Genomic DNA, 18330 nt, shown 5'->3' on the forward strand with positions numbered 1-18330 from the left:
CGTATATTTTCCATGTCCGATGGGATTAGGAGAGAAATTTAGGGGGAGATGGCTAGTGTTTGGGCAGAGAGAAGGGGGAGGTTTGAGAGCATTCAAAGGCGGCGGGTGGTGAAGAGTGGTTAGGGTTAGGGGCGTAGTAGGTTAATTAAAAGGGTAGGAGTAATATGGGTCATTGATCTTAGAGATCAACGGGCGCGATTAGTTGTGGGTTCTGGGTTGGGTTAGTTAAACGGGTCGCAACCGGGTATGGGGGTTGGATTAATTGGTCTTGGTCCAGGGGTAATTGGGCTCGGATTGGGTAGTTTAGGTCCGAAATTAAGGAATTTAGGGCTAGATTTTAAATATCCAATATTTAATAAATAAATAAATAACATATAATTTGTGCATGAAAATGATTAAAAATAATTATTTAACATTATAAAAATATAAAAAGTTATTTTCTGCATAAATAATGTAATTATACATGCATATGGGCAATTATTGCAAAATGTGCAATTTAGCCCTGAAAATTGCAAATGTAATTATAAGAAATGCCCTAAAAATATTTAAAACCTAATATTGGTATAAATGATAAGTTTAAATGATTAGATCCTCATAAACATAATTTGGAGGGTAATTATTAGATATTTATATAATAAAATGCAGAAATAAATTGATTTAAAGCCTTTAAAATTGGCCGAACCTCGTAAATTCTGGTGTTCTTTTATTGTTGTCTTATTGTCTTGTTTATTATTTAGTGGTTGTCATAATTTTTGGTATAGTAGTTGTGACTCATTCACACTATATACATTTGGCTTCCGCAACAATTGGTATCAGAGTCAAGGTACTGTCTAAGTATGCTCTGTGGTTCCAGCATAGTCTGATCTTCCACATCAGAAAAGATCTATCTTGATAACTGAGTCAAGGTTCTGTCTGAGTATGCTCTGTGGTTGCAGCTTAGTGTGATCTTCCACACCAGAAAGGAAATAATCTTGATTTGTGTCGTCAACTACTAAATAATATTTGTGTCAAAATGGGAGACAATAAACAAGAAGAATCTACATCAAGTGTCAATAATACGTCATCGTTGGCATCTTCGCTTATGACAAGAATTGTGTCAAATGCAAAATTTGCGGTAGAAATTTTTGACGGGTCAGGACATTTTGGGATGTGGCAAGGCGAGGTTCTAGATGTTCATTTTTAACAAGGGCTAGATCTTGCCATTGAAGAAAAAAAGCCAGATGTTATTGGAGAAGAAGATTGGAAAATACACAGAGATTCATACCATAAAAGAACAAGAATGAACATAGACAAAAAAAAGTCAAGGAACTAAACCAGCTTTGGTTCGAAGTTGATGAGATCTGCTTGCCATGTTTAGGCAAGTGGTATAGAGAAAGGGTCCAGTACCAAGGGGGAGTCGAATATGGCAAGAAGTAACCGTATATTTTCCATGTCCGATGGGATTAGGAGAGAAATTTAGGGGGAGATGGCTAGTGTTTGGGCAGAGAGAAGGGGGAGGTTTGAGAGCATTCAAAGGCGGCGGGTGGTGAAGAGTGGTTAGGGTTAGGGGCGTAGTAGGTTAATTAAAAGGGTAGGAGTAATATGGGTCATTGATCTTAGAGATCAACGGGCGCGATTAGTTGTGGGTTCTGGGTTGGGTTAGTTAAACGGGTCGCAACCGGGTATGGGGGTTGGATTAATTGGTCTTGGTCCAGGGGTAATTGGGCTCGGATTGGGTAGTTTAGGTCCGAAATTAAGGAATTTAGGGCTAGATTTTAAATATCCAATATTTAATAAATAAATAAATAACATATAATTTGTGCATGAAAATGATTAAAAATAATTATTTAACATTATAAAAATATAAAAAGTTATTTTCTGCATAAATAATGTAATTATACATGCATATGGGCAATTATTGCAAAATGTGCAATTTAGCCCTGAAAATTGCAAATGTAATTATAAGAAATGCCCTAAAAATATTTAAAACCTAATATTGGTATAAATGATAAGTTTAAATGATTAGATCCTCATAAACATAATTTGGAGGGTAATTATTAGATATTTATATAATAAAATGCAGAAATAAATTGATTTAAAGCCTTTAAAATTGGCCGAACCTCGTAAATTCTGGTGTTCTTTTATTGTTGTCTTATTGTCTTGTTTATTATTTAGTGGTTGTCATAATTTTTGGTATAGTAGTTGTGACTCATTCACACTATATACATTTGGCTTCCGCAACAATTGGTATCAGAGTCAAGGTACTGTCTAAGTATGCTCTGTGGTTCCAGCATAGTCTGATCTTCCACATCAGAAAAGATCTATCTTGATAACTGAGTCAAGGTTCTGTCTGAGTATGCTCTGTGGTTGCAGCTTAGTGTGATCTTCCACACCAGAAAGGAAATAATCTTGATTTGTGTCGTCAACTACTAAATAATATTTGTGTCAAAATGGGAGACAATAAACAAGAAGAATCTACATCAAGTGTCAATAATACGTCATCGTTGGCATCTTTCGCTTATGACAAGAATTGTGTCAAATGCAAAATTTGCGGTAGAAATTTTTGACGGGTCAGGACATTTTGGGATGTGGCAAGGCGAGGTTCTAGATGTTCATTTTTAACAAGGGCTAGATCTTGCCATTGAAGAAAAAAAGCCAGATGTTATTGGAGAAGAAGATTGGAAAATTATCAATCGTGTTGCTTGCGGTACCATTCGATCCTACCTTGCTAGAGAGCAGAAATATCCATACACAAAGGAAACTTTTGCAAGTAAATTATGGAAAGCACTCGAGGATAAATTTTTGAAGAAAAACAGTCAAAATAAATTGTACATGAAGAAGAGACTGTTTCGCTTCACCTATGTTCCTGGTACCACAATGAATGAACATATCACCAGTTTCAATAAGTTGGTCACAGATTTGCAAAATATGGATGCAACTTTTGATGATGGTGACTTGGCCTTGATGTTGTTGGGGTCACTTCCTAATGAGTACGAGCACCTTGAAACTACTCTACTCCATGGAAATGACGAAATTTCTCTCAGAGAAGTTTGTTCGGCTTTGTACAGCTATGAACAAAGAAAGGGAGAAAAACAGAAGGGCGGAGAAGGAGAAGCACTAATTGTGAGGGGTCGTCCTCAAAATCAAACGAGGACTAAGAAGGGAAGATCCAAGTCGAGATCTAGACCCAGCAAAGATGAATGTGCCTTTTGTCGAGAAAAGGGGCACTGGAAGAAAGACTGTCCGAAGTTGAAGAATAAGGCCAGACATAACAATGGAAAGGCCATTATGGATTCAAATGTAGCTGATTGTGATGATTCAGACTTCTCATTAGTTACAACAGAGTTATCAACATCATCAGACATATGGTTGATGGACTCGGCTTGTAGCTACCATATGTGTCCCAACAAGGACTGGTTCGTGAATTTTCAAGAAGGAGAATATGGAGTCATCCACACAGCGGATAACAGCCCTCTTACCTCATATGGCATTGGTTCAATAAGATTAAGGAGCCATGATGGAATGATCAGAACATTAACAGATGTTCGATATGTACCGGGTTTGAAGAAGAATCTCATCTCTGTGGGAGCCCTAGAATCAAAAGGGTTCAAAATCATTGCAGAAAATGGAGTGATGAGAATATGCTCCGGTGCACTAGTGGTAATGAAGGCCAATCGGAAGAACAATAACATGTACTGCTATCGTGGTAGCACAGTTATTGGGACAGCAACAGTGACATCCAGTGATGACAAAGAGGCAGAAGCAACCAGGCTATGGCACATGCGCTTGGGACATGCTGGAGGAAAATCCTTGAAAGCTTTATCTAATCAAGGATTGTTAAAAGGCGTAAAGACTTGCAACTTGGAGTTTTGCGAGCATTGTGTCAAAGGGAAACAGACAAGGGTTAAATTTGGTATAGCGATCCATAATACTAAAGGCATTTTGGATTATGTACACTCTGATGTTTGGGGTGCTTCCAAAACACCTTCATTGGGTGGGAAGCACTATTTTGTAACCTTTGTTGATGATTTTTCCCGAAGAGTGTGGGTGTATACAATGAAGAGGAAAGATGAAGTGTTGGGAATTTTTCTCAAATGGAAAACGATGGTGGAGAATCAAACAGGCAGGAGGATCAAGTGTATTCGCACAGACAATGGAGGTGAATACAAAAATGATCATTTCAATAAGGTCTGTGAAAATGATGGCATCGTCCGACACTTCACTGTCAGAAATACACCACAACAGAATGGAGTGGCAGAACGTATGAACCGGACTTTACTGGAGAAGGTACGGTGTATGTTGTCCAATGCTGGCTTGGGCAAAGAATTTTGGGCTGAGGCAATTACATATGCATGCCACCTCATTAATCGTCTACCATCTGCTGCTATTGATGGCAAGACACCATTTGAAAAATGGTATGGAAAACCTGCTGTAGATTATGACTCTTTGCACGTGTTTGGCTCAATTGCATACTATCATGTGAAAGAGTCAAAATTGGATCCGAGAGCAAAGAAGGCTATATTTATGGGGATTACTTCTGGAGTCAAAGGATACCGCTTATGGTGTCCAGAGACAAGGAATATTATATTCAGCAGAGATGTTACCTTTGATGAATCTGCCATAACAGATAAGGTGACAGTTGAAGATGTCAAATAAGGTGGTGCATCAAAGCAGGTGGAGTTTGAGGGAAAATTTATTTTTCCAACACAAGAAGCAGAAGAGGAAACTCATGAAGATTACCCTCTGGAAGAAGAGCCAGCAGAGAGGGAGATTCCAACTCAGGAACCTCGACAACAACTTGAATCAATAGCAACCAGCAGGCCAAAAAGGACAATAACGAAACTTGTTCGTCTCATAGAGACGGTTGCTTGAGCAACCTCAATTGTAGCTGATGGTGTTCCTACCACTTATAAAGACGCAATCCAAAGTTCAGACGAAGATAAGTGGAGGATTGCCATGAATGAAAAAATACACTCCCTTCATCAGAATCATACACGGAAATTGGCCAATGTCCCGAAGGGAAAGAAAACAGTTGGGTACAAATGGGTATTTGCAAAGAAAGAAGGATTTCCTAACCAAGAAGATGTTCGCTACAAAGCAAGATTGGTGGCCAAAGAATATGCTCAGAAGGAGGGAATTGATTACAATGAAGTATTTTCTCCAGTTGTAAAACATTCCTCCATTAGAATTATGTTGGCTTTGGTAGCACAGTTGGATTTGGAACTAGTTCAGATGGATGTAAAAACTGCGTTTTTATATGGAAACTTGGAGGAGAAAATCTACATGAATCAGCCAGAAGGATTCAAAGTTGCTGGAAAAGAAAATATGGTATGCAAACTTGAAAAATCGTTGTACGGATTGAAACAATCTTCTAGACAATGGAACAAGCGATTTGACAAGTTTATGTTGCGGCAAGGGTACAAGAGAAGCAAATACGATCATTGTGTGTATTTGCGCAAACTTAATGATGGTTCCTTTGTATATCTTCTCCTATATGTTGATGATATGTTGGTAACTTCCAAGAATTCGGAAGAAATTGATAAGTTGAAGATTCAACTGAAGGAGGAGTTCGAGATGAAGGATCTGGGTGAGGCAAAGAAAATTCTTGACATGGAGATAATAAGAGATAGACGTTCAAAGAAACTCTGTTTATCTCAGAAAGAATATTTGAAGAGAGTACTACAGCGTTTTGGCATAGATAAGAAGACTAAGCCAATTAGCACGCCACTTGCTCCCATTTTAAGCTAAGTACTACTATGTCGCCAAAGGATGAAACTGAACAGGAGTATATGTCAAGGGTACCTTACGCAAATGATGTTGGTAGCTTGATGTATGCAATGGTTTGTACGAGACCTGACATTTCACAAGCCGTTGGAGTTATTAGCAGATATATGCATAATCCAGGAAAGGAGCATTGGCAAGCTGTGAAATGGATTCTACGGTATATTCATAGTACTGTAGATATTGGGTTAGTTTTTGAGCAGGAAGGCAATCGGTCTGTAGTTGGATATTGTGACTCAGATTTTGCGGGTAATCTGGACAAACGAAGGTCAACTACTGGTTATGTGTTTACTATTGCAATGGCATCAGTTAGTTGGAAGTCTACTTTACAGTCAACAGTTGATTTGTCTACAACAGAGGCAGAGTACATGGCTATTACAGAGGTTGTGAAGGAGGCAATTTAGCTTCAGGGCTTGCTAAAGGAGCTTGGTATTGAACAAAAAAATATTACAATTTTTTGTGATAGTCAAAGTGCTATTCAATTAACGAAGAACCAAGTTTATCATGCAAGGACGAAGCACATTGATGTTCGGTATCATTTCGTACGAGAAATCATAGAAGAGGGTGGAGTCACGGTGAAGAGAATTCATACTACGGAGAACCCTGCTGATATGCTGACAAAAGTGGTGACTGCGGTCAAGTTTCAACATTGTTTGGATTTGATCAACATTGTTGAACACTAAAGATTGAAGATGAAGACATAACCAAAATTTGTTATTGAGAGAAAATTGAAGATGTGGAATTTTGCCAAGTTGGAGATTTGTTGAAATTGTCAAAAGTCCCACATCGGTGGATGACAATTTTGAATGGGAATTTCACTCTATAAAAGGAGGCTTAATGTTTAGGATTTAAGAACACCTCTCATTTGCCTTTTTTATCTTCTTAAGGCATTTGTATCTTCTCTCTTTAGTATTATTTCACTTGTAATTTTGGAGTGGAATAAAATATTGATTGTGTTCGAGGAAGTAGGCAAAATTGGCCGAACCTCGTAAATTCTGGTGTTCTTTTATTGTTGTCTTATTGTCTTGTTTATTATTTAGTGGTTGTCATCATTTTTGGTATAGTAGTTGTGACTCATTCACACTATATATATTTGGCTTCCGCAACACTACATTTCAAGAAGAATAAAATGCGCGTCTTTGAGATGAAACTTACATCATTCTAACCAACCTCCTTCTGCAAAAAGAAAAAGAAAATTAGCTTCAAGGAATCAAATGTCACTTCCATTTTGAACCAGCATGTAAATTTGCAATAACTGGACCATTAAAGATTTTCTTCGAAAGCATAGAATGGGAAATAAATTTGAAAGGAAGCAGTATTACGTACATCAACAATCGCAATAATATCCTTACAACTATGATCCTAATAGATCAAAGGGCTGATAAATTATATTACTGTTGCCTATTAAAAAAGGTAAAAGAAGATTTGAAAATTAATAAATATATTGTGCTAGTTTAATAAAATATGAACTAAAATTATAGAATTATACCCAAACATCAAAAGTTTGCTCAAAATTTCCTTTTCAGACTGATGAAAGAGAAGTAGTACCTTTCTTCACTTACACTTTACTGATAGACCTCGGTTGAGGTGTTGTCTATTCAATAGAGTATCATAACTTTCCCTTCACCAACTGAGCTAAGAGCTGTAATAGCTTACATATTGTTACCACAATCCTGACAAAGAAAGAAAAAGATTGTTATATTGAGATCAGAGCAATCTATCAAGTACTTGTAATTTTAGTTATTATATTATTGGGAAGCAAATTTTTATATGTTAGTTAGATAGGAAAAAAACTTTGAGTCTTGTTAACCTTTGAATTCTATTAAAAGATTTGTAGTACATCAGCATTATGTTATGCTATCAACTTCTAGAGCAAATTATCAATTCCTACCAATACTATGTTTCTTTTACAACGTCTCGCAGAAAGTATAAGGATTACTATAGTTGCAAAGTATCGCCTTTCTATCATCTAACAATCACTCTGATCTGAAGATGCATCGCCTCACAGTGGAAATAGGTGCTCCACAGTGCTCAACGCTATTTCAAAAAACAAAACAAGAAGAATTAACAAACAAGCAAAGAGAAGTAACGAAAATAATAAGTGAAAAAATGCCTATATAAGATGGTCTTGAAACATACTACAAAAGTAAAAAAGACTAAGTTCTTGCCGATGTACCTTTGTGCTGTACTACTAATCAGCATATCAGTAGGAGTAAAACGTATTTTCGTGCTCATATCAAATACCAGATGACAAGTTTAATACCGATCCTAGGCTTAGGTCAATAGGAATTTTACTTATTTCTTAAAACTTTGGAAGCTGTACTGCTGCCAATTTCTAACAAAGGAAGTTTAATGTAATGTAACTTGAAAAGAGTACAAACACTTACTGACTAGTTTGAGAGAGTTCTAGCAAAATGTTAGGAAGAAAACCTGGAAATGATATAACATTTCAATGTTAACACAACCGAGCTTCAAACTAGTACCATCAAATCGATATGCTGATTAATCAACGGTAAAAAAGAATGACTTGGAGCAAATCAAGTTGCATCAATTTTACAATACACAGAGCTTAATTAGTGTCAGCTATAATAAAACCACAACACCTATTGTAACGAGGACAAAGTATCAGTACTGATAGTTAACAGCACAAGGTCATTTAATTGATATTGTAGTATGGACAAAATATCAAAAGAGAAGTAGTACTGATTCATTAGAGAGACTCCTCGCAAAATGGTTATTACTCGTCAGACATTGCATTTGTTATCTGCTACAATATGTTGGAACGTAAATCCGGAAGTGGTGCAATCAAGTGAAAATCTTTAAGCAGAAGAGTTTGTTAGAACAAATAAATGTTGACTAATCCATAGTAGAGAAAGAATTACTCGGAGCAAATCAAATTTTATAAAATGTATAATATGTATAGCTTAGTGTCAATCTGAGCTATAACAAAATAATGACCTAGTCTAACTTTGACAACGCGTCAGGTTTGATAGTATAGAACTGTATCATTATTGCATCATTCTCAAAATAGAGCAAAGCGATTGATCATACTGACACTTTGTGCTGCTAGGCAATATTAACAAAGAAAAAGAATTTACAAACAAGTAAAGAGAGGTAATGAAATATAAAGCTACTCAAGTAGAGAATCACTTACATATAACAGAGCACTTTGTTTTATTTGCATTTCCCATCATAAGTTATGGTGGAAATATGAGCAATATTTTGCCACCTCTCTTTTGCTACTGCAAAGGACTCATTTCCAGCCATTGAATACTACAATTAATTAACAGCGCAAACTTCATCTAAAAACTGAAAGAACCTTCTATGAGGAAATGACTTTGTATCGTTGCAAATCATTCTCAAAATAGAGCATAGAAAGCAATCCATTGAACCTTGTACTGTTATCAAATTCCTACAAAATAGAAGAAAATACAAAAGTTGTTCTTACTTAGCTGTAAAACCATTCGAGAGGCGATAATTCTCATAATATACATAAAAAATTAATAATTTCTGTTGGCTTTTACAAGATGGTCTAGTAACATGCATATGGAACTAATTGTAAAGTTCAGGGTCATAGTGATGATAGATGCAGGGTCTAACATCCTGAATTGAGGAAGAGAGCAGCAACCTCAGATAAGCCTAAAAAAGGAGACGCGAACCTATATAGGGATTCAGGGTCTGGCCAGCAAATCCAACAAAAAAAGAACATACACCAATGCAGGTGGATACGCCAAAAAGCCAACTAGTGCCTCCAACTATACCTGGGAACCCAATCGATCAGGAGATTCAAGTTGCCAGTGTAGGAGAAGGCAGAGGAAAGTTTACTGGGGATGAAGGTTGGCAGGAAGTTGCAAGAAGAAAGGGAAAAGACTTAAACAACAGAAGGAATGAAGCCTCCAATAATAGTGCAAAAGAATCTAACTTGATCCAAAATTCTAAATCGAATGGAGGATCTCAATATTTCAGAAGGAAAAATGGTCAAAATGTCATTACTGTCAATCACAATGATAGTGGGAGCAAATTAGCATGGATGTTACAATCAATGGGAGCATGGTAACTGGACAAAAGCCTTCACAACCCCGAAAGACGACCAGACTAGACAAAGAAAGGACCTCTAGGAAAGAAGCAGTGAAGCCTTTATTCAAGGGGATTCAGAGAACTGTTGGGAAGGTGAAGCAAAGGAAGGAGATTGTTCTTGATGTTTTATACATCAATATCACACAAGAGGGTGTGATTTGTGTGGTATCCAATTTTTCGCGTGCACAGATTATAAAAGGACCTGGTTCTTCTATGTGTTCCAACTACTACTGTTGCGGAATAATAAGTACAGAAAATAAAGAACACAGAGATTTTTACGTGGAAACCACCTGGCTCAAAAGGTGAAAAAACCACGACCTACTTCCCAGTAGGATTTTTCCAAACTCTCCACTAAATCACTGAGCCAAAAACTGCATTTACAAAATACTTTTGTAAACCTAGAATTAACTCTAATCTCGTTGTGGCAACCAGCCTCTAACTGCTGCGAAAACTTCAAGTTAACTCTAACTTGAATATTCTGAGTTCCTATTACAATTGACTCTAGATAAAGCTGAAAGGTACAACATGAAAACACCTACTACAATTGAATTAGAATAAAAGATAGACACTTGGGGCTGATTCTTCTATCTAGTTCATGTAGCTTCAGGTTCGCACACTTGAATCACACACGAACTGCTTGCAAAATGCCTTGCTATTTTGCTCTCAATTCACGTTTAAGTTCTGCTTTTGTGCGTCACCTGTTGAATGAGAACTTCCTGCGATTTATAGAGTTAGTAGAGTAGAAAGCAACTAGAGTTCTAATGCTACTCTTCCTTGGTGGAAGAGTTTTAGTTAATCTCAACTTCTAACTCCTTCCTTATCTTGGATAATGTTGTCGTTGATTAAGGAGTCCTTCTCTTTATCAATTATGCAATCTTTTCGATCAGTAGATATCTATTATTATGTCAGATTTCGTTTATCTCCTACATGTGCATCTCACGTGCTTTGAATATGCCCGTGTCTATGCCTACCGGTGATGGGCCTGGTTCATCCCTGGGTTCTTTTGTCAATTTTCAAAACTATCATTTACTTGGGCCAACAAATTCCCCCTTTTTTAATGATGACAAACTTTGTGCTTTCATAAGCTTAGGCCCTATTTCAACTTAGCTCAACATCAACAAAATGTTAGAAATATTTTTCCTTTTTATCACTTATCATCAAGGACCAGGTTCATTAGGTTATAAATATTATTGTTCAAAGTGTAAAGCACAATATTTTTTTCCCTTTTGCCATCATCGAAAAGTTGCATAAAAAATGTGAGATAACGAGATTTTAAAACATACTCATGGCCACTGGGGCTACTTCAAATGCAATCATGGATTAATCATTATAGATCAAGCTAAGAATTTTAACCATCAAAGAAATATAAACAAACAATTAGAGAAAAAATAGTGAATTTCATTGATGATTGATACGATTCTTCCACAAAGCATAAAAAGAAATAAAAATACTGAAAATATGAGCAAACAAAAAACATCACAAACTGGGTCACTGAAAGGTCTACACTGGGCTAGAAGTTTAAGGCTTGGAAGAACTGGGGGCTTGGTTTATAGCTTAGAGACGTTTCGGCATGTCTTGAACAATTCCATCATTCTTCTCTTTTTCCCTTGCTAGTTCAGTTCTGAGAGCATCTCTCTCAGACTCTACCTCAGCCAACATTTTCTTCAGCCTCTCAATCTCAGCATCCTTAGCCCTACTTTCTTGTACCAAAGCTCGCACCTTGCTATTCACTGGTACCTTCTTAGATGAACCAGATTCTTTAGAAGTGACATGAACTTCATAGTCACAAGCAGGCAGCATATTTGCCCCAAAATGATCCTTGCTTGTACCAACCTCTCTTTCTTCTTTGGATTATAACTTTCAGTCACTCTTTTCAGTAGGTCTGTGAGGGTTTCCTGTTCAGATGAAAGAGGCTCATCTATATTTTTCGCATGCTGAACCAGCCCTTCAGCGGCTTCGCCAGACCCACTTCCTCCTATTTTCTTTACACTCTCCTTTACTCCAGCATAGTTTTCTCCCCAAACAACCATTGTACCTGTGTCTTTGGTTAAACTCACAGGAGTGGGTGAAGAATCAACCACTTTTTTATCCTTTCCCCTCACAGCACTTCGAACACACTTGCTCTCTTTTTCTTTTTCTTTTTCATTTTTACCACCAATTCCTCCAGACTCTGTAGTTTCAACACCTGTTTTAGACCCTACTAGTACAAACATATTCTCCAAATTTATTCTCTGCCCGCAACAATCTTGCGAGAAAGCATCTTTACTCTTTTCTTAGAGGTTGGGGTGGTGGAAGGGATGATAGTGGGTGTGGAAGTCTAATCAAACTGAATTTCAGTTTTGAAAAGACTTTAGAGTGTATCCCTAGAATCTAGGTACTTCAATTCGGTTGGGACTCTTTTGAACAGAACTGATTCACTTGTAACGGATAAGTCCAAAAGGAGTTTCGAATTAAGTAGGACTCTACTCATGATCCAAATATTATTATTTCAAATTATGCAGAGTATAGAAAACATACCGTGTTATCTTGATGAACCAGGTTCTTCACTGAGAATACTCTTGTGTAAGTCTAAATTTGCCAAAATAGAAAAAATATCATTAGAGATTAATGATTTATTTTAACACATGGCACAAGAGTATACTATTGAAAGTATGAGACTGAGCAAAAATTAATCTAATTATGTAAACAATTTTCAGATTTTCTAACCTATTTTTTTTAATTTATTTTTTCGTTGTGTACTCTGAACTGGTCCTTTTAGGTGATCTTAATCATTCTTAATTCTAACATGTTCCTTTCAAAGTGATCTATACTTAGGGCTTTTGTGAAGATGACAATTATTTGCTTGTCAATAGCACAAAATTCCACAGTGATCAACCCATTTTCATAGTTATCCCTCAAAAGTGATGCCTAACATCTATGTGCTTAGTTATCTTGTGATGAACCGGGTTCTTGGTCATACTAATTGCACTAGTGTTATCACAAAAAATGGGAATAAAACCAACATCAATTCCAAAGTCCATTAATTATTGTTTGATCCATAACAATTGAGCACAACATGAGGCAGTAGCAACATACTCAGCTTCAGCAGCAGATAAGGCCGCTGAAGTTTGCTTTTTGGTGGCCCAAGACACAAGACATGAGCCAAGAAAGTGTGCCATACCTGAGGTGCTCTTTCTATCCACAAGAAAGCCTGCATAATCAGCATTGTCATATCCCACAAGATTGAAAGTACTACCTTTTGGATACCAAAGACAAAGATCAATGGTGCCTTTTAGATATCTCAAAATTCTTTTAACAGTAATCAAGTGAGACTCCTTCGGATTTGCCTAAAATCTTGCACAAAGGCCTACACTGAAAACAATGTTAGGTCTACTAGCAGTGAGATACAACAATGAGCCAATCATTCCCCTATACAACTTCTGATCGACAGATGAACCAGGTCCATCCGTATCCAACTTTGTAGTTATTGCAATAGGAGTGCCGATTTCTTTGGAATCTTCCATTTTAAACCTTTTAAGCAACTCTTTTACATACTTCTGTTGATGGATCATAGTTCCATTTGAATTTTATTTAATTTGTAAGATTAAAAATAAATTAAGCTTACCCATCATGCTCATTTCAAATTCACTCCCCATTAGTTTAGTTTAGCAAACTCTTTACTTAACTTATCAGTAGTTTCTCCAAAGATTATATCATCAACATATATCTGAACTACCGAGAGATCTTTACCTTTTTCTTTCAATAACAAAGTATTGTCAGTTTTACCTCTCTTGTAGTCATGCTCAAGCAAAAACTTTGATAATCTTTCATACCATGCTCTTGGCGCCTGCTTGAGCCCATAAAGTACTTTGTCAAGTTTGTACACATAATCAAGACTCTCCTTGCTTTCAAACCCCGGAGGTTGCTTGACAAACACTTCTTCCTTTAGATATCCATTGAGGAAGACACTCTTGACATCCATCTGGTGAAGGGTGAATTCCACGTAAGCAGCAAAGGCTATGAGGAGTCTTATTGCTTCCAAAATTGCAACTGGAGTAAAGGTTTCATCATAGTCTATGCCCTTCTCTTGGCTATATCCTTTAACCACCAATCTTGCCTTCTTCCTTGTAACTGTTCCATCTTCATCAAGTTTGTTTCTGAAGACCCATTTTGTGCCAATTACTGATCTGTCCAAGGGTCTTGGTACCATATGCCAAACTTGACTCATTTCAAATTAGTTGAGTTCATCTTGCATTGCATTTACCCAGTCTGTATCCTGCAAAGCCTCAACAACATTTTTAGGTTCGATAAGAGATAAGAAAGCATCAAAAGCACAAAGATTCTTTAATGAAGATCTACTTTTGATTCTAGAGGTTGGATGAGTAATTATGTTCTCAATAGGATGAGAACTTTGATACTTGTAAGGTTTCACAACCAACTGGTTTCCCCTTGATATTCCTTTAGTGTTTTGTTGTTGTGGAACAAGTTCATGGATAGGTCCCATTGAGGTTTGGGGATCATTTCCTCTTAGTTTTGTCCCCCCTGTCATATTGCTCTGGGTGGAAGAACATGTTCGATCACCTATTCCTTCTTCCAGTGCAGCTTCAGTATGGGATGTGGTTTCATTTAAGTTTCTTACCAGCCTAATTGCTTCATCATCATGTTCCTGTCTCTCAGAAAGAATGTTAGTTTCATCAAAAACCACATGAACACTTTCTTCAACACACATAGTTCTTCTGTTATAGACTTTATAAACTTTTCTATGTGAAGAATATCCCAAGAATACTCCCTCATCACTTCTGGGATCAAACTTTCCTAGGGAGTCTTTACCATTGTTGTGCACAAAGCACTTGCATCCAAATGCCCTAAGATGGGATATATTTGGTTTTCTCCCTTTAAGTAACTCATAGGGAGTTTTCTCAACAAGAGGTCTAGTCATGCACCTATTTATGATGTAGCATGTAGTATTTACAGCTTCTGCCAAGAAGCTATGGGGCAGTTTACTAGAAAGAAGCATAGTCCTCGCCATATCTTCAAGTGTCCTATTCTTTCTTTCAACTACTCCATTTTACTGTGGAGTCTTAGGAGCAGAAAAATTATGATCTATGCCATGCTCATCACAAAATACAGCAAATTTAGCATTTTCAAATTTAGTTCCATGATCGGACCTAATTGATTCAAGTTGATTACCTAGTTGTTTCTGAGGTTTTCTAACAAAAGAAGTGAACATGTCAAATGACTCATCTTTAGATGTTAAAAACAATGTCCAAGTAAACCTAGAGTAATCATCAACAAGCACCATCACGTATCTTTTACCACCTCTACTTAATGTTCTCATTGGACCACAGAGATCCATATGAACCAGTTTCATCATCCTGGTGGTACTTACCATTTTCTTGTATTTAAAAGATGATCTTACCTGCTTCCCCCTTGCACAAGCCTCACAAACTTTGTCTTCCTTGAAGTTGATGTTAGGCAGCCCTATCACCAGGTCCTTGGAGATGAATTTGTTGAGTTAACTCAAACTTGCATGTCCAAGTCTCTTGTGCCAAATGAGGGGATCATTGTCCAACACACTTAAGCAAGTGAGTTCATTTTCTGACAATGTGGATAGATCTACAATATATATATTGTTCATTCATTTTCCCTGCAAAACAATCTTGTTAGCGGTAAGATTAATCACAAAGCATTTTGTAGAGGTGAATGCTACCAAGTTACCTCTATCACACAGTTGTGATACACTAATTAGACTATATTTTAGGTCATATATCAAATAGACATTTTCAATCGAGTGAGAGTCAGTCTTACCTACCTTACCAACCCCAATGATCTCACCTTTCTTCCCATTTTCAAAGGAGACATTACCTCCTTTGAGGTCCTCAAGTGAAAGGAATTGGTTCTTGTTTTCTGTCATGTGCTTTGAGCAGCCACTATCCATGTACCATATTTGGCTGCTCCCCTTCACTTGGACGTGCAAAAGGAAATCAGGGGTTAGTCTTAGGAACCCAAACTACTTTGGATCCCTTTTTATAGGCAAAAGGATGAATCAAATTCTTTTTAGCCCAACCTGGCAGCCTATTTTTCCCTTGAACAAACTTTCAATTCTTTTGACTAGCCTTTTCTTTTGTAGTGCATTCACTTTTATAGTGACCAGTCTTACCACAGTGAGTGAAAATTTTGTTCTCAGGAAGTGTGAGATATTTGCTTTTGGGATCCCATTTAAGTGGAAGATTCCCAAAGTCAATTCCTCTTCTATTGCTACTGTGATATTCCTGTAGCCATGACAGTACATCGGAGAACATGTTCCATTTACAAGTTCTATCTAGTTCATGCTTGACCTTGCCTAGATCCTTTGTCAAAATTCTTACCTTCTCATCCTTCTTATACAACTCATCTTTTAGTTTACCTATATTTTCTTCTAGAGTGAGTTGTGTGCAATTAGTTGTCTTTTTACTTGTTCCTAATTTCAGTTTTAGGTTTTCATATCTAAGTTCTAGGACATTTGATTCAAATGCATGAACCTCGTTCTTTAATGCAGTATTTTCACTTATAGTCTCACTAACTCTAAGTCCTAGGTTCTTACACTTTGCTTTCAAAATCACACATTCCTTAGACAGCTGTTTCTTTTCATTTTTTATATCCTCAGATTCATCAATGAAATCTAGAAGTAACTCAGATAACCTTTCTTTAGACAAAAACTTAATCTTGTCTTTTAGATGGATTATACTTACTTCAGATTCCTCGTCGGATTCTCCAATTGCCATAAGTGCTTGTTCATCTTCATCTTCATCATCTGAGTCCTCATATGAGCTTTCTCCCCAAGCAGCAACTGTAGCCTTTGTTGATCATTTGTTCTTCTTGGGATGAACTTGTTCCTTCTTTCTGTTTCTTCGTTCAGTTCTTTCCTTCTTCCATTCAATTTTCTATTGAGGGCAATTTTTGATGTTGTGATCAGTCTTCCCACACTTGTAGTAGCCCTCATTGGTCGGGTTTTCAGGAACCCTTGGTTTGTTGTAGCCTTCATTTTTTGAAGAACTCTTTCCTCTCATTAGGTACTTCTTGAAGTCCTTTGTGATCATAACCATTTCATTATCTTCTAGATCAGAACCTTCAGTGATTCTGAGTGCCATGCTCCTTTCCTTCTTGGATACATCCATCTTCATGGTTTACCTTCTAAGTTCATAAGCAGTGAGATTTCCAATTATCTCATCCAACCTAAGAGTGACAATGTTCTTTGATTCCTGAATGGCAGTGATTTTGCTCTCCCAAGTAACTGGCAGAACTCTTGTCAAAATATTCTCAGCTCTGTCTTCTTCAGAAATAATCCTTCCAAGAGACTAAATTCATTTGTTAGTATGGTGAACCTTGTATACATCTCTTGGATGGTTTCTCCTTCCTTCATACTAAAATACTCATAGTGAGAATATAGTAATGTTCCTCTGGACCTCTTCACCTGAGGTGTTCCTTCATGAGCCACTTGCAAAATGTCCCAAATTTCCTTAGCAGTAGTACAGCTTTGAATTTTGCTGTACTCGTCTTGACCGAGTCCACAAATAAGCCATTTCTTGGCTTTAGCATTCTTCTCCCATTTTCTCAAGTCGTCAGCAGTGCAATCAGCTCTTGTTTTTGGCACCTCTTCTCCTTCGGCATTTATCTTCATGGTAGCCAATGGACCATCTGTGACAATGTCCTATAGCTCATAGTCTTCTCCTATTATGTGGTCTCTCATTCTATTTTTTCACCAGGAGTAGTACTGGCCGTTGAAGAGTGGTGGCCTAGCAGTGGGTTGCCCTTCCCAGTTTTCAGGTAGTGCACTCATCTTGATCTTCTCCTAAGGTGTTAGCCTCTTCAAGTATAACCTGCTCTGATACCAATTGATGTTTTATACGTAAATACCACACAGGGGGGGTGATTTGTGTGGTGTCCATTTTTTTTGTGCACGGATTATAGAAGGACATGGTTGTTCTATATGTTCCAACTACTACTGTTGCAGAATAATAAGTACAGAAAATAAAGAACACAGAGATTTTTACGTGGAAAACATCTTGCTCAAAAGGTGAAAAAACTACGACCTACTTCCCAGAAGGATTTTTCCAAACTCTCCACTAAATCACTAAGCCAAAAAATACATTTACAAAACACTTTTGTAAACCTAGGATTAACTCTAATCCCGTTGTGGCAACAAGCCTCTAACTGCTGCGACAACTTCAAGTTAACTCTAACTTGAATACTCTTAGTACCTATTACAATTGCCTCTAGATAAAGCTGAAAGGTACAATATGAAAACACCTACTACAATTGAACTAGAATAAAAGACAGACACTTGGAGCTGATTCTTCTATCTGGTTCATGTAGCTTCAGGTTCGCACACTTGAATCACACATGAACTGCTTACAAAATACCTTGCTATTTTGCTCTCAATTCACGTTTAAATTCTTCTTTTGTACGTCACCTGTAGAATGAGAACTTCCTGCAATTTATAGAGTTAGTAGAGTAGAAAGAAACTAGAGTTCT

The 18330-nt window shown here is 37.1% G+C and overlaps 2 protein-coding genes and 1 long non-coding RNA gene across 8 annotated transcripts in view; 1 reads left to right on the forward strand and 2 right to left on the reverse strand.

Moving 5' to 3' along the window:
* LOC104091629 (putative disease resistance RPP13-like protein 1) overlaps positions 1-18330 on the reverse strand; it is a 251621-nt gene that overhangs the window by 210139 nt on the left and 23152 nt on the right. The gene's annotated exons all lie outside the window — the stretch shown is intronic.
* Positions 1-18330, reverse strand: part of LOC104091630 (uncharacterized protein At2g27730, mitochondrial-like) — a 171435-nt gene that overhangs the window by 123112 nt on the left and 29993 nt on the right. The window lies entirely within an intron of this gene.
* On the forward strand, positions 691-1121 carry LOC138894963 (uncharacterized). Its single transcript, XR_011409162.1, has 2 exons — positions 691-823; positions 906-1121. It is a non-coding gene; the product is annotated as an uncharacterized lncRNA (long non-coding RNA).

Source organism: Nicotiana tomentosiformis, chromosome 1 (assembly GCF_000390325.3).
Source record: "Nicotiana tomentosiformis chromosome 1, ASM39032v3, whole genome shotgun sequence".
In the NCBI taxonomy this organism is placed as follows: Eukaryota; Viridiplantae; Streptophyta; class Magnoliopsida; order Solanales; family Solanaceae; genus Nicotiana; species Nicotiana tomentosiformis.